This window comes from Nannospalax galili, unplaced genomic scaffold (genome assembly GCF_000622305.1).
Source record: "Nannospalax galili isolate Female #2095 unplaced genomic scaffold, S.galili_v1.0 scaffold113, whole genome shotgun sequence".
NCBI lineage: Eukaryota > Metazoa > Chordata > Mammalia > Rodentia > Spalacidae > Nannospalax > Nannospalax galili.
Window position 1 is genome coordinate 1,598,112 of NW_008335444.1, and position 23,714 is coordinate 1,621,825.

At 37.1% G+C, this 23,714-nt stretch overlaps 1 long non-coding RNA gene across 2 annotated transcripts in view; it reads right to left on the reverse strand.

Moving 5' to 3' along the window:
• LOC103731801 overlaps positions 1–23,714 on the reverse strand; it is a 71,524-nt gene that overhangs the window by 12,692 nt on the left and 35,118 nt on the right. Inside the window, exon 3 of one of the 2 annotated variants that reach the window (XR_003849123.1) lies at positions 16,116–17,756. The exons of the other annotated variant lie outside the window; for it this stretch is intronic. This is a non-coding gene — a long non-coding RNA (uncharacterized LOC103731801). Of the gene's footprint in view, positions 1–16,115; positions 17,757–23,714 lie in introns of those variants that run through there. 2 annotated transcript variants of the gene reach the window in all.

A 23,714-nucleotide genomic window follows, 5' to 3' on the forward strand; every position in this document is an offset into this window, starting at 1 on the left:
AATATAAGTGACTTGCCTAAAATTCCATAAAAATAGACCCAGAGTGAGAAAGACTGTAATCAGGAGCAGGTGTGGCGGCACATGTCTGTTATTTCAACACTCAGGAGGCAGAGGCAAGTAGATCTCTGAGTTCAAGGCCAGCCTGGTCTGCATAGTGAGTTCCAGGCCAGTCGAGTTTATATAGCGAGACCCTGTCAAAAAAAAAAAAAAAAAAGAAAAAGAAAAAAAAAGAAAGAAACATAAAGAAACCGAAAAACCATTACAACTGATCAAGCTGCTGTTGTCTCTGGTGCTTGGTGATACTCATGAGTTAGGCTCTGGGGCTCTGTCCATCTCTCAAGGCTATAGGGCTTTTTTAAAATCCATTTTTTACCTCCTCATATGCGTGTTTCTGTTACTTCAGTTCAGAGGTAACACCTAGAGTTTCAGGTTTCCTTGAAAAAAATACATATTTATTATTCTCCTCCAGTTGCTTTCTTTTTTCACAAGTATGTTTAAGAATCTGAAACTGCAGTGTTTTAATCAACATCATCACATGGTTGCCTCATGGAGAGCCAGCATTCCCGCAACCTCTCTTTGCCCCTCCCAGAGAGCCACAGGCAAATACATTTGATCTCAAACTGTCATAAAACATCAACATTGACTTGTTTGTTTACTTTTTTTTTTCCCTGAAGAGTGAGGTTGCTTAATGGATTCATTGCATTTCTATTTTTCTCCACGGGACAACGAATTGTATGTTTATGCTTTAAAATAAATTAAAGATTCTCATCTAGCTTTCGCCCCTTAACTATGTTTTCCTCCCTCTTTCCTCCTCCTCCTCTTTCTCTTCCTTTTATTCTTTTTCTTCTCATGACCTGAGCACAGAAGCAATACTTGCAGAATACAATAACGTAGCATTTTAAAATATTTTATATATCAGTTCTATTTTATGTGTAGGAGAACTAATCTGCATGTGTGTAAGTGCATTACATGTGTGCAATGCCCACAGATCCCAGAAGAGGCTGTCAGATTCTGGAACTAGAGTTACGGAAAGCTGTAAGCCACCATGTGGGTACTGGGAACCCAACCTCAGGTCGACTCTGTCAGAGTAGCCAGTGCTCTCAATTGCTGACTCATCTCTCTAGGTTTCTCAAAAATTCATTTCTAATTATAACTTTTCATTGTTAAATTGATTCCCGTAAGGTATGCAAAAATATTTAAGTTCTATTGGACCGTATGAGAGACACAACTTCTTTACAATAGTGTAGACTTGGGTAAAATGTTAACTATTTCACTAGATTGGATTTTATTTTATAACTTTGCCTCTTGCTTAAGCCCCTCACCCAGAAGCATAGAGATCAGTGGATACTCAAAACAAACCCCCAAAACTTTTCTAAGTCTATATGTAGAACACCAGGGGTGAGAGCTATAAAGTGTGCCTAAGGCAACTTTTCTGGGGCCCTGTCTGGCCGGAACTTTGAAATTCTCAAGTCTGTCTTACCAGGCCAGGAAACTCTGAGCACTACTACCCCCAGTAGACAGGAATGGCTGTGACCACCACAGGTCCCAACCAGATCAATGAACACACAGGTGGAAACTTTTATATACAACTCCGTGATAAGATGATTTGGAAAATTTGAAGGCCATCAGTAAGTTTACTTTGAAGGTTTTTACCTTGAATTGTTGGTTTTTAAAATATGTAATTCTTTTCAAAGAATTTCTCCACATTACTACGTGAACTAAAATGAAAATGATTCAAAAAGGTCAGATAGAACCTATATCTTTTTTCATTTGAAATAAAGACTAGGCAAAGCTAGGATTGGCTTTCTGTTCCTCCCAAGCAGAGAAGCCACGTTTTGCGCTCAGAGCGCACTGTGCAGGGCTTCTGCTGCCCTTGGCTCTGCTCCTTTGATCAGCTAGCTGATGGCCTAGCTGTGGTATGCCACTGTGATCCTGCGTTCGGAGAGCCTGGCTGACAGGAGGGTGTGCATGGTCCAGCCCAGCCTGGCACACGTGCAATGCTGAGCACACAGGACCGGTGAAACCTCAGAGGTTGAGGGTGGCTGGACTGCTTAGGACCACTCCAGGGCCAAAACACTCTGGGTGACAGCCGACTTAGCTCTGGACCCAGGCACTCAATATGCCCAAGGCTGCACTTTGTCCCAGCCTGCTTCTCTTCAGGAGGACTGGCCCATAAATCAGAACCCCAGGTCTGTTGAAGTTGGTCTCTAGGAGGCCGAGGTAGCTTTGTCTGGGCTGGGCTGCTGTGCTGGGTGATTAGAAGCCTTGTAGGGAGGGGCTCAAAGCCTGAATTCTCTAACAGCCATTAATTAGGCCAGCCAAAACTCCAAGTAGGGAAATAATGAACGAGTTTTAGAATGAATAGAATTAATTTATAATGTATAGCAGGCAGTCAGCCCAATCACTGTGCCCTTTGGATAAGGAAAATATTAAAAGACTACATATTCACCTAACTCCATGAGAATTTCTTTTCAATCAATTTCTGTAACTTTTTTTGAAGCTAAATATAACATATACTTTTTCTTTGCAAGAAAAATCAGCTATAATCATTAGATGCTCACAGGTACCCACCCAAGAACAGAATGATGTGTGAGCATGACGTCTGTTTTTAAAGACCCTTACAGACAGACTCACAGTCTAAGTGTTTCAATCAAGCAGTTTCTTCTTTCTCTGGAAGCTTTGGTTTAGTGGGGGAAAGTACTTGTGTTGATCTACTAGGTGATTCAGGAATTTTCTCCTCAGAAGTATCATTATCTTTATTGAAAACAGAGATTGTGGTAAATGTAGAAAATAATTAATAAGACAACTTCAGGGGCTGGAGTGATGGCTCGGAGGTTAAGAGCACTGGCTGCTCTTACAGAAGACCCAGGTTCGAATCCCAGCATCAACATGGTGGCTAACAACTGTCTTGTAACTCCAGCTCTAGGGGATCCGATACCCTCTTTGTACCTCCTCGGGCATTGCATGACATGGGTGCACTTACATACATGCAGGTAATACACTCATACTCAAAAATTAAAAACAAAAATAATAAAGAAAATAAGAAATCTTCATTACAAAGGCATGTGTTAAAGCCTGAGCTTTAACTCTATAGCTAGCCTTCCTGCTTATGAATGCTAAAATGTATACAGTTGGACTGACTCTATCAACACAGTAGAGAATGTTTGCTCTTAGGGAGCACATTTTGAAGAGGTGGGATGACCAAGCTGCTAGTGTTTTGGCATGTTTATAAGATCAAACAAGTTACACTAAAGCATTTATGTCAGGAAACGATTGCTATTTCAATGATTAATCATTTAATGAAATGCAAAGTGCAGAAAATTAGAAAAACCCATAACCCAGTTTAGTATTTCAACAGATTGTATGTATAGCTATTATATGTAATGACCTTTCACACAAAGAATTTGTAATTCACCTTTTGACTAGTCTGTAAATACCTTCTTAAATAGAACTTTCCACTTGTTCCTTTCTTCCCGAGTTGCCTTATGTCTAAGGCTACGTGTTTATTGTGGTCATAGTGGTTATTAATCAGACAGTAAGGAAAGAAAATCCAATACTCATTTCTCTTTCCTTCACTCACACCTATACCTTCTGATAGTCAATTTGTGGTAATAAACTGCTTGTGTTAAATATTGTGTGAACCTCTCAGAAACTCCTATCATCTCAGTTTGGAAAGCCATTTTCCCAAACCAAAGTCCACAGGCAACATGAATTGTCTGATTTGTGTCATTTTGCCTTTTGTCTCCCAGTCCTCACTCTGCCTTTGTCACAGGGCTTCCTTGTCATTAACGGAACCAAATAGAAGTCAGCCTCAGGGCCTTTGCTCATGCCATTTTCTACATCTGGGGTGTTGAACCATTAGCTAGGTTCGTTTTCTTCTTTCTTCTTTCCCATCTCTAGTTAAAGGTTACCTTTTGAGACCTCTCACTACTCCATAGGAAACAGTATCCTATTTACTGACTCTTTTATTTTGCTCAATTGCAGATAATCACCATAAGACATTATTCTAGATATTAATGCAGTATCCAGTAAATAAATTATATATAGCTGATATGTACCAAGATCTTGGTATGTGACAGGGAACAAATAATGCATTGCCCTCATGTATTTACACTTTAGTAAGAAAGAGGGGAGTCAGACATATGGCATGTCAGACAGTAACAAGGACTAAACTTTTCAAAGATTAGAGAGAGCATCAGAGGGGGTATGAATGGAGCTGAGAGTGAACAGTGGAAGTGGTAGATGCAGAAGGTGGGTGTCCAGTAAGAACTTGGTGCACTTGGAAAGAAGCTGACCCTGACATACTTGCAGGAAGAAAATTTGAGGAAGCTAGAGGACATGGTAAGGATTGGAGGCAAGAGAGGGCTGGGATCATTAATTTGACAGTTGATTGCATGTCCTGTTAGAAGGGAGTCTCCATCAGACAGAGGTTTTATTCGGGTGATTCACTACTAAATCCCCAGTCTGCAACGGAAATCTCCAATTAAACCCGTTGACTGCATTAAATAAATAAATAATGTTTAATTTTACAAAGGAGGTAATAGAAGCATGGCAGTTAAATAGCTTTCCCCAAATAACTGGGTCTTGGGAGTGAACCCTCCAGGAATTCAATCTCTACGGCCATGGTCTAACCATTGCTCTCTGCTCTTCTAAAATCTTCCAGCTCTCTCTCTCTCTCTCTCTCTCTCTCTCTCTCTTTCTCTTTCTCCCCTCCCAGAGGAGGGACACATGGCATATAGACTTAATACAAGTCAGGAACTATTCTAGTTTGCGTATTTTTATTCTCAGTTTAAAATTTAAACCCAGCAAGGTCACTACGGTTCCCAAGGTCAAGTCTGGAGCTGTCTGAGCCCAAAGCTGCTGTGAACATTACTGAGGACCATGTCATCCTGGTCCTATCATTTGTGGCTGTGTGGTTTGGGACAGTGTCTTTTATCTGTGCCTCAGTTTCTTTAGGTGAAAAAATGGAAACATCTGGCTAAATAATCCCTGTTTCCTGTTTTTCTGTTTTTATTTTATTTTTTGATTTTCACAGTTAGCTGCTATATTTCTGTAATATTAACTCCCTGAAAAAATTCTCCAAAGCTGAAAGGTTTTTATTTTTGAGTAGTTTTGAACAACTTGAGCCATTTTGAACAATTTTGGTCCACTAAAGAAATGAATCGAAATTTTCCACAATGAAGAAGTCAGAGGTGTTTGGAGAAGAAGGAGCCATTGGGAGCAGGGCACAGCCATGCTTTGTGAGGAAAACAGCACGTGCGCCTTAGACGGGACACAGCGAACAGCCTTGGACTTGACACAGCGAGGAGAGAGGCAACAGGGTGTTTGGAACTGCTATGCTTGGGCACAAAATCTGAAAAGTTTTCATGGCTAGGACAGGAGTTTAGACCTTATCCTATGGGTGAAAGAATGTTCTGGCAGCTTCTATGGAATTACCAGAGTTGTGCATATTTTTCTATATCTACATGATGGACTACATCAAGAATGAATCTGTTTATTATCTAAGATGCTTTCCTTGACATGAATTTTTACAAGGCAAGGTGGAGAAGGAACAGACATTGCCTTGAACAGTTATTGGTATTACATTCAAAGAAGTAAGAATAACAGCGGAAGATTTTCCCTGAACACTTCCATTTTCCACCATGCACTAGCATAGTGCAGCATTCAGAGCATATGGCCCCTGTCTCAGCAGTTCACCGTAGGAGGAAGACACATGGACTAAACACAGACAAGTAGTGTCAAAATTACATGACGGTATAGATCAGTGAGAACTGAAAGAGCATAAGTCATTGGCAGACAAGTGTTGTCGGCTCCTGAAAGTCATTGGTCATATGGCCAAGAAATAAAGGGATGGTAAAGGTTGCTTCTGGAAACAGCATCCATATGTACCTGCACTTGTTTTTTCTTCCCCCTTCCCTCTCCCACCTCCTGCTCCTTGTTCTTATTTATGTTTGCAACCACCATCTGCAGATATTCCACACAGCTTCCTTAAGAGCCCACCTTCTGTGATCATAGCACAGCCTGGCATGTCTTGCTGAGTCTCATGTGGAGGGATCCACTCATGTCTTTCACTTTCAATGGACAGCACTGATTCCTTGTGATTCATAAGACCCACTGCACAATACTATATGTACCAGAGAAATGCATAAAAACTAGTATATAGTTTCCACAATTACCCATAAATGCCATACAATTTCACTTGAAACACATTTCTGAACAGATGAATAAAAATCAGTGTATAACACAGGGGCAAAACATGTAGGCCTTTTCGGATTTTTTTATTTATACTAAATAGATAAAACTAGCTAAACTTGAATATAAGTAAATTAAGACAAACCATTTGGCATGGTGATACATGACAAGAATCCAGCACTTGGAAGGCAAAGGTGGAAGAATGATGCATTTGAAGATAATCTGGGTTAAATAGCAAAACCCTGTTCCCCAAATGTCTGAAAGTGATCTAGGCAAACCAAGTTACCCCTATAGAGACAAGTGACTTAATTCTAGGCATAATTTTAATGTTACCAGTATACTGTATTCCTAAATGACATTTGTTGTATTATGGTGATTATTTATAACAACAAAGGACTTACTGTACTGATGCTTCAGTTTATATATTTGTATATGTACCTATATGTCACAAATTTATACTTTTATATCATGCATGCATACATACTTAAAGATAATTCTTTTGTCTTGGATTAAGTAGTGAATTCCTTAGAAGTAAATTAATATGTCAACTTATTTTTCCTTCCCTGAAGGTTTTTATTCTTCATGAGTGGTGACAAACCCCGAATCCCCTGTTACCTCCTCATAGCCCTCCTTCTTTCCTATCCTGGAGGGAAAGAAAAGAATGCACGCATTTTTATACTGAAGCTTTCTTTTACTCTCTTACCCTCATAGTGCTGTAAAATATGTGTTTTAAGTAACTTCAAGTTGAATTGCTTAAAATAAAAAAAAAAATAAGCATTGTGGTATGACTTTTTGTGTATCTGTATAGATTATATATTTAGAAGTGAACAGAAAAAAATGTTATTATAAAAGAAGATATGCTTCATGCATTTTAAAACAAATTCAACCTGGGGAAGTATTTTCTTTCAAATAAATGACCAAATCAGTGGTCAGTGGACAGCTTTTAGCAAATTGAGTCTGAGAGGAGCGAATTCTACAGCTGGCAACAGCAGCAAAGCTAACGCGGCTCCTGGATCGACCATAAGAAAAGGGGTGTTCATTCAAAAGAGAAAAAGAAGTGAGAATAGCTATTTTCCTTTGTAAACAAATGTGGATATACAAATGTTTCAGAATATTTGTATGCCTAATGTTCCTACCCAAGTATCAGGACAGATATGCTTTTTTTCCTTCTGTTACATTCTATTTTATCTGAAATATTTTAGCATTATTACCAACTATCTTTCACAAATAAAATAATTTTCCCTTCATTTTAGCCTTCAGGAATTATTAAGCTCTATGCTCTCCTGTGCTAATGAGATAAAAATGTGGAGGAGGCGAAATCAACTGGGAGCAAATCTAAGTCTCACTCGGGCAGGGACTGTGGGAGCAATGACGAGCGCTTACTGCATCCCAGGGCTTCCCGAGGTGGAAGGGAAGCCTGGCTGTGCTAGACCAGACAGCACACTTCTGCAGGGCATGTGGTGAGGAATAAAGAGGTTGTAGTAACTATTCTCTTAATAAACCCCTTGGAAGGTAGAGGTCTAGATTTTTAAAGTACTTCATGAATGTTTTATCAATTATTTATTACATAAATTATTTATTTATTAAATTATTTAATATGTTCAGTTCCTTTCTTTCTGTGTGGAAGGGGATTACAGCAGAAGAGGTAAAGACATGTTGAAGTGACTAGGAGTGGGAATTTTCAGTCAAATAAAGAGAAAGGTAAATTCATTACCCTTGGGCTTGTTCATTTGCATATGAGTGGGAAGAATGATAGTCCAGTCCTTTGGCAGAAACTGGATTATTCCTAAGGATAATGAGCAGTTATCTTTGGGGGATTTCACTGTTTGTTAATGCACAAACGGCATTTCTATTCAGGAAAATTCAAAGACAGTTAAATGGAAAACAGTCCTGGTGGTAATTACTGAACTTTTTCACGGTTAGGTAACTAACACTTTGGAAGACCCTCAAGTGTGCTGTTATCTGGAGTTACAAAGATGAGCTTAAGTGCAAACCTTGTGGGCTGCTCATCCACAGCACCAATGGAATTCTACTGAAGAAGGTCAATACCAGTATGATTTGAAATTATTAGGTAAAATATTTTAATGCTATAAAAGTGCTCATGATCTGTATGCCTTATACTTAAAGACATATCTTTCAACAATTCTTAAAAGCAATGAGATTAAGGCCTAGAGGTTTGTTCTTAAACCCAACAAATATACAATGGAAGGCTTATTCTCTTGATAAAAGAGTCGCTGTGAGTTGGGAATGGTGGTGCACATGGGAAGTGGCAGAAGGATCAGCTACACAGTGTGTTTAAGACCAGCCTGAGATACATCAGCCCCGTCCCAAAACAAACAAACAAACAAAGAAACAAGCAAACAAATCAATGAATTATGAGAGAAGCTGATCATGGTGGTGCATGCCTGTAACCCCAAGCAAGAGGAAGCTGAGACTGGATGATAGTGAGTTTGAGGTCAGTCCAAGCATCATAATAAAAGAAAACAAAAAAAGTATGATATAAAGCAAGTTGTGTATTTGACCTAAACTCTTTATTGTGTATTTTATGTACATGACTTTGGCTTATCTTTTGAGAAAAAATATGGTATACTAATTTCAACAGAACCAGTGGTGGCCATGCATAGGTTATAGGGAAAGGTTCAAACAAAGAACCAGTATGACTACCACACCGATCATCAGCTCTGAAATCTCCAAAGCATGATCACACCTCTCCAAGATCATTCCTCAGGGGACTACCTGCAGTTTACAGCCCAAATACACAGCATTTACATAAAAAAATCATGCAGCGGAGAGAGCCTAGAGCATATTTTGATTAAAATAGCTTTGATATCAGAAAGACCAGGTAACTTTGCCACTTTCTAACGGCAGGTTTTATGACACTAATTAAGCTTTTGAAATCTCACTTTCCTCTCTTCTATGATAAGCAAGATACGAGCAAGCCAGAATGCCTGCCTGTCAGTCTGTCTACAAGTCTATAGACTTGTCTATCTAGTGGTAACCTTATGGCTCAGCAAGTATTAATACAATAGAATATGACACTTTCCTGATACAAATGTATTTACACATTTGTATAAGAGTATTGTATGAAGTCACAAGAAGACCTACCTCTATAAAATTTACTCAAATTAGTAAGTCCACATTATTATTAAGAATTCTCAATTTTACAATATTGAATTTAGAGGAAAGCAAGTGGAATACTAGCTTAATAGCAACTCCTTACCCACTGAAGGAATAGATGCATTCATATCAGACATTTTGAAAGAAAAAAATCTTAAAAACAAATTATCTCCATACTTCTTTCTCTCAATCTAATGAAAGTAGTTTTAGGATTTTCTTTTAACAGCCAAGGTGACAGGTACCCTATACTGATTTTTGGGGGCATTTTAAAAAATATTCATACTACCCAGAATGATTTGAAAGAAAGACTCAACATTTTTTGGATGTTTGTTTTCATTCCAGCCTTATCCAGAATGGACTTAAAGCAGCAGCAACCTACTTCCCTCTGTCCACAGATAAGCGAATGGATAAACAGTGAGTGTATATACGCAATGAAAGACTATTTAGCCTAGAATAGGGAGAGTTGTCGCCATGAAATGAATTGAACCTGAAAACCTGATAATTGAAATGAGCCAGTTACGAAAAGACAAATCCCTTTCAATAGTCTCACAGGATGTGGGAAGAGTAGTCAGATTTATAAATACATAAAATGCAGTGGGGGTAGATGAGATAGATTGGAGTTGTGTTGGAAAGCGTATGCAGTTTCACTCTGGCAAAATAGGAAAATTCTACAGGCAGATGGTGATGGCTTCACAGTGATGATGGGCAATGATGCCCAGTGCTCCTGAGCAGCATATAAATAACCGAAGTAAAACATTTTATGTCTATTTACCAATATCGAATACTCCCTGGCTGTTCGTTTTCAATGTGCTGTTCTACTTTTGCATACCTAAGATTGTAATAATAACATTCACTTTTGGGTTTTCATAGTTAGTATTTCCAAAAATCGTTTGGAAAAGATGCAAGAAGGGAAATAAACTAGACATTTTTGCTTTAGCCGAATCCTTTAGCTTTAATCCTATTTCCCAAGTTTAACACAAATACATTTGTTTAATCAGGGTTAAGATAACCATGACCTGTTGGGTTTAAGAACAAAACAAGAGGGCACTGGGGCTGGAGAGATGGCTCAGTGGTTAAGAACACTGACTGCTCCTGCAAAGTACCCATGCTGAATTCCCAGTACCCACATGGCAGCTAGCAACCATCCATAAGTTTATTACTAAGGAATCCAATCCAATGCCTTCTCTGGCCTCTGCAGGTTACATAGACGCAAGCAAAACACTCATACACACAAAATAATAAATAAATAAGTAAATAAATGAATAAATAAATAAACCCATGGAGGCACTAATCTCCCTGCTTTTAAGAAGAAGAAACTTTCCTTTCTGTTATAGGTCAACAACATGAATGCTTTTGTAGTACTAAAAAATATTTTTCATATTAAGTTCAATTCTACTAGTGTTGACTTCATAAAACAGATAATGAATTTGGGTAAAATAATTGATTTGGGTAAAATAATTGATTTTATAAGTTGACTCAAGTAGCTACCAATAAGTGGAATTGATTCATATGCATAGATAATACTTGTTTAGATGCTAAATGTGGGAATGGAGAGATGACCCAACAGTTAAGAGCATTGGCTACTCTTGCAAAGGACCTGGGTTCAGCTCCCAGCACCCACATGGGAGCTAACAACCATCCAAAATTCCAGTTTCAGGGGATCAGCGCTCACTTCTGATTGCTGTGGGCACTGCGCTACATGGGTACACTTACATATATGCAGGCAAAACACTCATACACATAAAATAAAAATAAACAAAGTAAAAAATAAAAATAGAAAATAAATGCTAAACATACTCCAACATTTTAGATATTTTTAAAGAGAACCTTGCCTAGTTTCATGTCACAATACTGTAAATATGGATTAGCTAGAGTTTCTGTGTTTCACTCTTCATATATATGCCCCCAAATCCATCCAGATTCAGAAACAACTACCCCACTATGTACCTTAAGATGATTCTTACCCATGAAGGCCATGGTTCACATGGATAGTGGCAACAATGGCTGTGCCATTTCAGAAAGAAGTTAAATCAAACATCAAAGAGGACAGGTACATGAATTGAGGGTATTTACAAGACAGAATTCTACTCAGCAGTGATATAAAACAAACATGGAACACTACATAAGCAAGAGTGTAGAAGATTTTTAGCAACATGGTTTATACTTATACACTAAGGCCATTTACAAAACATTATATTCTGTGAAGCTTTAAAAACATGCACACCTATGATAATATGTAACCTCTGTTACACATATGAAAGAGAATCCCAAAATGTGGGAAAGTGGCAGAGCTGTGGGGGAAACAGATTTGGTGACATGCTGCGCACTTCACAACATCAGGCCTGGCCATGATGGTAAACACTTTTTTCTAAGGCGTAAAGAACATGTGCTTCACAAAGGTATGTGGCAAGTCAAAGAGAGGAAGTCGTGAAAAGTGAGGGAGACTTGGCAAATGAACATATGTCGTCATCTGAGACTCACCTCCAGCTTTTGAGCTAAGTAGCAATTGACAAATGTTCATTGCACTGCACACATTCTTTTATTTATCAACCAACAGACTCCTAGAAACGATTCTAGGATGTATCCCAGGTCCGTGGGAAAGAGAGGTAGGAGAAGATAAAGTCAATTGTCAACACATAAAGAATTTTTCTCTCTACAGTCTTACCCCCCAAATGGCTATTCCTTCATTTCCTTTGCTTCTAATAAAAGAAAAATAAATCTGTTTTAATTAAAATATTTCACTACATGGTTTTATTTAAACAATTTCTATAAATAACATACTTGTCATGACCTCTTATCAAATGTTAACTGAATATGGACATAATTAACCCCAACTCAATTTAAAAAGACCCTCTGAATTGTGCCCATTCTCAAAAACTGTCCCCGCATTCCTCCCTGATTACTTAGGTAAGTTAAATATATGCTGGGCTCCTAGACAATTTCCCAAAGTATATGTTCAGTAGTCCTTTCTATTTCTTTACTGCATATGGCACGTGAATGTGATTTTGTACATTAAAAAATATGAATTGAAATTGGTTAAAACTTTTGGAAATTTAAGAATCAATTTATCTGTAGTGATTTTTTTTTTCCAAAATGGAGACACTTATTTTGGTATAAATATTATTACAGCTTATCTAAGATAGTTTCAGATTTATTTTATTTTTATATGTATGAATGTCTTGCTTGCATGTATGTAGGTATAATTACTACATGTGTGCAGTCTTTGCAAGGCCAGAAGAGGGTGTCTGATCCCCTGGAACTGGAGTTACAGACAGTTGTTGCTGCCATGTGGGTGCTGGGAACTGAACAGGGTCCTGTGAAAGAACAGCCAGTGCTCTTGACTGCTGAGCCCCCAATTTCATATTAATGAAAAAAAAAAACCCACGAGTACATTAAAATTCCTTGTCCTCCACCTCAATCTTAAAATGAAATAGCATGTAAAAAATTCATTATTTTTTGTATTATTTAAAAGTACTCTTGAAAATGCATGGAATCCATGCTACACTATGAAGCCCGAAATCAATGTTCTCCACCAATGACTAGGATATGATGTCATTTTAAAAATCTATAATAAGAAATGACCTATCATCCATCTATCTATATATCTCTATATTATGTATAATATTGGATGATGTGATTATGCATTTTGGTTATCTTTGATGAAACCCCAGTGCTTTTGTGGGAAATGCAGCATTTTATTTATTTTATATCTACAAGAATACTCTGAGTGAAATGCTAATTTACAAAAAGGATTTATTGCGAAGTCACTATACTAAACATTATGTTAAAAGTACATATTCCAATTAAAACTTGTTTCTCAGTCGAAATTTGAAATATGCCATCTATATTGTGTGCTATCCCAAAATACAAAGTGCAGTTCCTTTCCTTTATATATAATAGATATTCTATTATAAATCAGTTTAACATAAAATACCTTGTTTTGAGAGCAAAAAAATGCCTATAATTCTCTGTTGGACATGCACTTAATTTTCATGCAAATGTGTGCATAGAATATGCATGTGATACCATAGATATATGAAAATGCTAAAATAAAATTGTAGGAGGAATATATTTCACCAAAGGAAGGAAAATCCATAAAGTTAAAATAATATCAACAAAAGTTAGCCTTTTGTCATTCTTGATTAATTTGACTCATACACCTAGTTTAAAAGACAATTTTCTCAATTTTTTTCTATCAAAAGAGAAAAGGGAGGGCAAACACAGTATATAGGAGAATTCTGAAGTGGGACATCCTGACAGATCGTAATGTGGTGTCCTGTCCGATGATGCGGTGTTTTGACTGCATGGCTGCAGAGGGCTGTAATTTAAATGCCATTAAAGATACATAAGCTCTAGCAGGGAGACAGGAATGCTGTGAAGTCTTTTGGTCTGTAGTCACAATGCAGATAAAATTGTTCCTTTGATCTTGTAATGCTGAAATCTGTTGTCCAGATAGAAAATGTCTTTGTGCTTCTGTCTTAAACGAAGACAGATTTCATTTTCCATCAAGTCATTTTGTTAACACCACATAAAAAGTAATGCACGTTGCATGGGGCAGAGCTTCCCTCTCTTCCATCGTTATTTTAGGTTACATTTCGATTGTGTAGTGCTCAAAACAATGTGCCCAAAATACCAGCATCTGGGTTTAAAGTGACTAGACTCTAACTTCATGTCTTGATAAAGACCGCTTACATATTTGTATGCTAGGAAGTAAGAGCTTTGTGGGATTCTGCTCGTCTTTGTACTCTTTCCTTTTGAAACAATAGGGAGATATTTAGCTCATAAGACTAAATAGAGCACAAACACAGCTCTGGCTTCAGAGGAAACCCAAGAGCTAAGAGTCTGTAATAAATATGCCGATGCTCTCAGAGCAAGTCTCCAAGTCACAGAGAAAATTATGAAATGTTGACAAAATTTTGGTCTTAAATTATAATTATAATTTTAAGAATATCTGCCAACTTTTCAAGGAAATTAATGATGTGGAGGATTATCCTTACAGACTCACAATGGAAAACCAGACAAAGGAAGACAGTTATTTTGGTTTAGATATATATTTGATTGTTTGTTACATGTGATGTTATAAAATTTGTGTCAAAACCATATATTTTGTGTATTTGCTAATATGTTGGTGACAGTTTTCAGATCTTGGTATAGTCTAGGTCTCATACATTTGTATGGTAATAATATTTTTAATGAGTAGTATTTTCTTTAAAAGATAGTCGGTCATATTTTTGCCAAGTTTTAAGCTAATATGCTGAAATTTTAATTTGTTATGTCTATCAATTCTCATATTCAAGAATCATTTTTAATATCTTTTCTAGGTGAGAACTTTGCAATAATTGAAGACAAGACTATTTCATGACCAACAATAACATTTCCAGTCTGAGAATATAACTTAGTGATAGAACATTTACCTAGCATGTATAAAGTAGGGCCCTGGGTTCCTACCCAAGTCCCATAAAAAAGACGACTGGGGGCTGGAGAGATAGCTCAGCATGTAAGAGCACTGGCTGCTCTTGCAGCGGACCCTGGTTTGATTCCCAACACCCACATGGTAGCTAACAACCATCTGTAACTCCAGTTCCAGGGGATCCAAGACCCTCTTCTGTCCTCTGTGGGCATTGTGTGACACAGGTGCACTTACATACATGCAGGCATAACACTCATACACATAAAATAAAAATAAATAAATAAATAAATAAGAGCTCTGTTGTCAAAATGTATTGAGTGGGAAAATCTTAATAAACTTCACCATCTGGCTTGTGAGTAGTTCGTTATCCATAGAAACAGTGGCTCCTCTGCTGTCTGCCAGAGTCAGGGCTCCTGGAGACCCAGGTTGAGGGATCTTTGTTACATAGTTGCAACTACTACTGGGGCAGAGGAGAGGAAACTGCCTGAGAGCAAGTCTTTGTGTGTGCCAGTCTTCAGGAGCCTCACCCTAGGAGTCCCCACCACAGAGTCAGGAGCTCGGCTGCTCCTCTGTAAGTGGATCACTTGGCAATGTAAAATAGTATTTTGCCCAAACCTCTGCAAAGCATCAATGACGTGTAAACAGACCACTATAAAAACAATTCTGATTTATTGATTTTGAAAATAGTTCATCTGTCTACAAAAGAATAGCTCAAGATTGATCCAGAATTTGCTCTTATTCAGTGTGTGATGATGGGAGGGAACTGTCATTGAGATAAGGAACCATGGCAGCAGGGAGCCAACAAACAGTTGTACAAGATGTTACATATTTTGTATTTGATTTTCAAATGGATTTTTAAAACTCCATGTGTCAACATCTTTCTGGATTGTATAATTGCTAATTCTATAATTACTTGAGGATGAGCCTCAAGTAATTTTCTAGAAGAGTGAAGGTAAACAGCTACCATATAAATACATATTTCTTTCAAAGTGATTCAAACCTTTCTATGCACTGAGGTATTAAAGTACTATGATAATGCCCAATAAGTTCTGGTTATCAGAGGAACAATCAGCTAAAGCCAACACAATGTTTAAGCATACATAGAATCAGTATCATAAAAATATAAACATGGTGCCAAGAAATTCTAATCAGAAAAGGATATTAGACATTACAGTCACTGTATAAATGATACAAGCCTGTCTGAAATAACTGTTATATCACGAGACAGTATTTAATCACTATGAGTGCAAAATTTAAAAAAATTAATCAGGCAAAGAGAAAAATTAAGTATCCAATTATAGCAAATAATATGTTAGGGAGAATATTTTCATGTTTTGGAGTAATTGTAGGCAAGATGGATAAACAGAAATAAAAACAAAATTAGTAAACTAAATAAAAATCATATGTAATTATATTTTTAACAGGCAGGGCTGTGAATCAGAGCAAGCTCCAATCTGTAGCAAATCAGTTCAGTTTCTAGACGATTGCTGGCAATCATTTTGATTAACAAAATAATTGTAGGGCATTAGTAAAATCCATTTTACTCTTAATTTTATGAACAAAACCCACTAAATTCTCTTTAAAAGAGGCTGATAATTATGGCTGTTTAGAAGGTAAGTTAAGAGCAAGCCTATCTAGTACACATCCCTTCTGATCATTTTTAAAGAGTTAAAAGCAATCTAAATAAACTAATGTATATATCATCTTTAAAACACAAAATTATTTTACACATTTTGAGAAGCCAAAATACAGTTGGGTTTTCCTGACACCTAGTAATCCTGAGCTTCACTTGGAGGCCTCTCGAGTTTTAGCAAATTCCCCAGTTTTTGGAAATTAATTTATTATCTGAAGTGCTATTTGAACAAATAGAATGCTATGATTCTTACAGCACGTACTTTCTCATTTAATTCTCCCCAGCACTCTAAAGAGGAGAGTGTATTCGGGCAAGCATTCCTTTACCTTGACTATATGAGACAGTGGGGGCAAAGGTGTGTCCATATCAAACATACGGAGCACTGAGGACGAGCACAAGGAGCTTCATTCTCGCATGTACATCAAATTCAAAATGGTAAATTCAAGGCGTGTCACAATGTGTGTGTGTGTGTGTGTGTGTGTGTGTGTGTGTGCATGTGTGTAATTGTGTTGCTAAGAGAAAGACAACCTACACCAACTGTAAGTGGTTCAGACTGTAGGGCTACACATGTATGATTCCCAATATGCTTACACATGTAAGGTGCTCTCCAATGTACACAGCTTTGAGTTCCCAGAAAACATCAAACAATGACTGCTCTTCGGAATGTGCTCCTAACTTCCTGCCACAGGACAGGCAGGAGTCACAGCTGCAGCAGTAGCTGGGGGCTTCCAGATGTCACGGCTGTTAAGGATGGTGAGGTAATTGCAGGAAGAAAGGGATACAATTTTGTTATCACAGATTATCCTCCCCATTGAAAACCCTGGATCCGGCATTAATGCCAGCACTCTGGATATGCACAAGATGAACTGGAGGTTTTTATGTTAAAGAGTGGAGATCTGTGCCTTTGCCTCTGTGGAAAAGGCAGGCCAGGATTGTTAAAGTATGTGGAAAACAAAGAGGGCAGGGGCTCTCAAAGCTGCATCATTAGATTTATAAACCATCCTTAGGTGTTAGCAAACAATGATTTTATAAAGCCAGGAAATAAATAATGAAGTTTAATTATAAGGGTTCTAGTATGTAGCTTATCCATTGCCTTAAGAGAACAGAAAACATTTGAACATGAATAAATAAATTGGCACTTCTGCTCCAGGCTCTTTGGATGATGATAGCTGAATAGAGAGAAAGGATGATGACTTTCTAGTATTCAACTGATAGCAATTCCTTTGCATCTTGCCTGCTATGTCATCAAGTTAACTACAAGTTATTCAAAACTTTGGTACCTTGGTGTGGTTGTGAGTTACAATTCAACTTTGGATTCCTTCTCCCAAGCATGAAGAGAAAGACCTGTCCACTGCTTCTTTCCAGCTGTCGTCTCCTCTTAGAGCCACAAGGTTTTCTTGGTTTCTGTGGAAAACTGCATATTATAGCAACTCACCTGAAGCAATTGTCAGTGAAACTGCCACAAGTCACAGACACCATTTTTATACCATATTTCTCTCATTGGGTGTAATGTGGGAGTTAGGCTTAGAAACTGACTTCTCTTTTGAGACTCCTGGTCCATTATATCTGACTCATGTACTCCTCAATATGATTGGTTCTCCTCGAATACTTTCAAGTAAGGTACAAAATATGAGCACATGTCCAACAGCCCTGAAATCCACATGTGAGCTCTTTAAGTTACCATTTCATTCACATTGTTCACTACCCTAAGAGCATGTTCTGGGGACACCTGCCTATCCGTGAAAATGTGCGTTCAAGTTCTGAGTTAAGCATAAAACTTCCTATGCCCCACAGATATCTTCAATTTAATGGGATCTTGACCAGTTTTAAATAGCAGTATTGAATTAGTAAAGTCTTGCAGTACCTGTAAGTTATATAACATCTCTTAGGCCAAGAGACATTGAGCAGCATGAAGGTTGGACACTGAGAGAAGCATTCATTCTTTTAGAGAAGGTGGAATCAGTGTAACGAAGAAGATGTATGAAATACTGATGAGAAAGTATTTTTTGGTTTAGTGGTACTGCGTAGTATGTATTTCAAAATTAAACTGATTGAAATCTACATTTGGGAAGAGTTCACCTGTTTCACTTTCTCTTAATGCTTCCTCTCTTTCAATGGCATATGAAGAATCTCATTGAAGTAAGCCCACTTAGCAGGCATTCATGCAGGTGATAACACTGACTCGGTGTATTATATACAAATGAGTACACGCACTTCACAGGTTTATTTGGTCTGGATAGTCTTTGCCATTTTTAATAAAGAGCAAATTCTTAACTCAAACTTAGAAGTGGTTCCTGAATTTCAGCACACCTGTACAACAGTGACCCTCTGAGGTCCACACTACTAGAGAGCTTGTGATAAATGCTGATTCTCAGACCTTACTTGAAGCATAAACGTCAGGGCCAAACTGAGTAGTGAATGTTTTGACAAACTCTCCAAGAAGTTCTGATACAGAAGAAGTTTGGGAAACTCTAGTCTAGAAGTCTATGGTGGTTAAAAGTGGCTTTAGGAAATAAGTTGATGGAAATAGTTTCCCAGTACATCATTATGAAATTGTAATTTCCTCTTAATGCAAGCATACCTCCTCTAAAGAGTATTTTACCGCCTCCTACACGCCAGCAGTAAGTTCTTATGTCTATCTTTCTTTTTATCGCATGCTATGTGATTTACTATCAGGCAAAGACGTCATGGTAATTTTTCAATGCAATATATAGAGACACAGCATAATTGCTTCATACTCTTCATAAAGAAAAAAGTAAACTATAAGCATAAGGCCATTTTATGACATAGTTACTACAAACTGGAGCTCTAAAGTTTCCTGACTTTGTGTCTAAATCTTGACACTGTAGACAAATGGAGATTTGTGATCAGTGGTGTCACAGTGAGTGCTTGAGTGGAACAGAACCCGATTGCCTTAGAGTGCAACTCGGCTCCACAAAGAAAAGCCTGATATTTCAACCTTTGTGGATCCAGGCAACCGAAGAGCAAACTCCAAGCACATAAGAGCATAGAAGCACAATATGTTTAAATTTCACTGCCTCTCCGTCACCTGATAGAGGTCATAAGCCAGAAAAATCTCAGAAACTTTAGAGAAATCCATAAAAACTAAAAAGAACAAGGAAACATTCAAGAAATCCAACTCTGTTATCAAAGGTGTTCAGAAGGGAGGCCACATGAACACACGTGAGCATACCATACATGTGCACACATGTACATACATGTACACTCACTGGACATTATATTTTATTCTTACAATTAATATTCATCAATTAATAGTTCTGACTTGTTCACTGTAGCATTTTGTTAATATGAATGAAGTCAGATTAAAATATAGTGTTTTAACTTTAACAATTTTGAAAAAAAGATTACATCGAGGCCATGTAATAAATTTGTCCTGTGGCCTCAAGCCTAAGACTCTGCTTCCTGGAGAGTTCTCTTTGAATGACTTACCCTCTAGGTTTCTTTGTGGCCATTATAATGTTATATTTTTTCCTATCAACATTACCACTGGCACAAACACATACAGAACGCACAAAAGAAAGGCATGCCCATGTGCCACCTCATCACTAGGGATAAAAAGTGGCTGAGATTAGCAATCCATTTTTCTAATATTCTTGCATGATTTCCTCAGCTATTTCTTCAGCTTTTAATATTTTAGGTGTTATCCCAAGGAAGCTTTACTTTAATATGAAGAGAAATTGAAAATGTATGGAAAATCACAATGAGGATACCACCTCTAAGCTCAGATTCACAGAGCATCATTCAAATAGATTTATTTTGGTCTCTGTTGTAGAAAGTGTCCTTTGAAAACACATTACTATATTTAACAATAATACACAAGAAATCTTTCCATGTGTAAGAAAAGGCAAACATTTTATACCAATATAGCTGTGTACTTTGACTATTCCCAAGCAAAGCACTAAGTATTAGCCCACATTACATGGCCTTTAAAATCCATGTGTTATCATGCAAATAATTCAGCGATGAAAGACTCATTGAAATTCCAGTTTTATATATACAGATAAAACCTTGTTCTGCAGAAACATTCATGTTATAGAGCTATTCACTCAGTACAGAAAATATTGTAGATACAATTTCTATTAAGGTGTGTGCAAGGATTAAATATGATTGAAGGGAAAAAACCCACAATTTTCTAAGCAGGTAGCTGTTTAGTCAGGGGATATTTTATTCTCTGGAGGACATTTGCCCGTATCTGGATATAAGCATGGTGAAAAGAGGGATACCCAGTAGGTAGAGCCAAGGATGCCCAATGTCCCCACAAAAAGAATTATCTAGACCAAAATATCAAAAGTGATGAGGATGAGCAACCTTGGTGTACAGAAAAATCACAACTCTCCGCTCAATATAAATTGGCCATAGTTACTATGGTTTCTGTGTTACATGGGAAATGAAAGCCTTCAGTCATCGTGGTATAACCCCATAAGATGAGTGAAATTCCCCTTTTATGTACTCAAAGCTCTGCTCTAATTTTCAAGTCCTGCAAAGAGCTTCAATCCCCAGTGCAGAAAAAGTAGCTAATTATTTTAGGCCAGTGTGGGATCTGCATTTCAGTTTTCTTTTGGCTTGGAATTTTGAGCTATGCAGCACACCTTGTGTGAATGCCTGGCTTTGCTAACCACTTTCTTCCTGTGCAAAGCAAGTCAGTGCACAGAGCAATATTGTGCGTACTCATCGTACTCACTATACCAACACAGCTCCTAATAAGACTTTGTATTTTTAATTCCTACATTTTCTCAATAGGAAATTATATGCTAAAGCATGAAGCCCTGTTTCTAAACAAAATGGATTATATGCAATAAACACCTTTCAATGTGCCTTTAAAAATCTGTAAAAGCTCTGGAAATACATTCTCGCGTACATGATGTGATTTTTTTTCCCCATAGGTTTTTTTCTAGGTCTCCCTGACTAAAGATACTATTCAGAAGGTAGTATAATTTTACAACATAAAGCTAACGCTGGAGAAATGTTATTGTGAATTTATAATTTATTTTGAAATTTAAAATAGCGAGTTGGGGAAAATGGATTTCCATATAGTCCATTTTAAATTTCCATTGAGCTACATCCTTCCCTTCTATTTATAGCATATGCTGTACGCAGGGGAAATGCAGCTATGCTTCCTGCCTCTGAAGGTTTTAAGAGGCAGTTTTGCATGAAACATAATTGTCTTTGTAGCATTTGATCATGGATATATTTATGAAGAATACAGACACTACACACCTACTCATCTGGTATTAACCATGAATCTCTTCCCAAACATTAGGCCAACAAATATAAAACCTAATTGCAGCGGATTAGTCTACAAGAAAATGCATGAAAAAAACCACTTGTTTATTTGTGCTGATTTCCTTAAAATTTTTTTAGTTAAGAGAATGTAATTGTTCATGTCTGAATTCAGAATATATTATAATATTATAATATTTTTATTTATTATTTTTTATTTTATGTGTGTGAGTGTATTGCCTATATGTGTGTAAGTGCACCCATGTTGTGTAATGCCTGCAGAGGTCAGAAGAAAATGTTGGATCCCCTGGGACTGGAGTTATGGATGGTCGTTAGCTGCCATGTGGGTATTGGAAATCGAACCTGGGTCCTTTGAAAGAGCAGTCAGAGCTCTTAACTGCTGAGCCATCTCTCCAGCCTCACACTATAATATTTTGTAATTTGGCTACTATTTTCCTATGAAAACCATGGAGGCAAGTAGTTGAACTGGGAACACCTGAAACACAAAACTACAAACTGACACAAAATTCTGGTTTCATTCTTTTAAAAAAAAATATGATTATAGTATTTCTATTTTACTTACATGCAATCTCAATGCTTGGTACCTACATCATGAATAAGTAGCAACCATCATTTGATGGTAGAACCTGAGAACCACTTAAGTACTGCTATTGCTTTAAAATGTTCATCTTTTACTAAAGAAACAACCATATTTAAAACATTTAAATCAAAATATCATTACAACCAGAACACCGCAATTCTCATCTCCAGGAATATCACCACACATTTTTGTAAAATGTTTTGAATATTAATCAGGGTAATAATTTTCTGTAAAACTTTGAATTTCGTAGAAAAAGTAGAAAGTTCATTTAGGGTTATAATTAAAAATTTAAGCCAACTGTGGTGGTTAATGCTTACAATCTCGGCATTCAGGAATTAGAAGCAGGAGGATTCCTATGACTTTATTGTCATCCTGGGCTGTAGAGTGAGCCTTTGTCTCAAGAGCAAAACAAAATCAAAAGCTTTAATGCATATAAATATTTATTGATGTAGTAAATACCTTTTTTTTAAAACATTATGAAAATCATATCTTCAAGAATAGCCTGTAATTCCCATAGACTATCACCAATTCTTCTAATGGTAGGATTGAGGTGCTGGTCTGCCAAGCTTTGCTCCCCTTACTTCTATCTCTTCCAATCCTTGTGGGAAAACTCGTAAACGAGAAATTAGCCTTTTTCTTATTCAGTGTTTTTCAGAGCACAATGCTAACAAAAAGAAGAGAATTCCTGAATTTTTAGCACAACTCGTGTAGCAGCTTATTTTCCTGTCTTCTGGGCATTCTTTTGGCTCTGATCAAAGCTACAAGACAGTGAGTGATAACCAGAATTTTAAAAGTCATTTGGGTATTGTGCATGTATACATAATACAATGTTTATGTGCAGAATCTGGTTGTACTTAATACATACACAAATGTCAGAAGATATATAATTAAAGTCAGTTTTGCCATATGCATATTATCCTCAGACAATTTAAAACCTACTCTTGTCTATGTTGAATGGTAGTTACATTTTACTATGTGTGTATTTTGATAATCATATATCTCCTCAAACATTTCTCAGAGAGCCTTTCTGAGTGCATATTTACTCTGTCTACATATATGCAAAACTATAATTAAGCCAATAGCACTTTCAAGTTAATTGACTGACTTAGGACAGATGACTTTCAGGGCTTAATTTTTTTTCATCTGAATAAGAGTCACATTATAGAATTTCTAGCTTTGTATCAATTCTATAATTTTTTTAAATTCAATAAAAATATAGGCTAAGTTATGAACTGAAACTCTCAAGTACATTGTGAATATAAAAGTTAGAGGAGGCTCCACTGAGGAGGCAATGTCTCAAAGTACCTTTGCTTTAGGACTTCTCAGCATACAACAGGAGTCAGGGGCCTAATAGCTGTTGTTTTTGTGTTGTCTTGCTTTACTTTAAAGTAAGGAAATGAAAAGAAGGACAATAAAATGCAGACTTGTAAAAGGCAAGGATATAGTCAACTGGAAGGGATATGGTCAACTGGAAGGGATATAGTCAACCAGAAGGGTCACAGGTGTGGGGGGATGATGGA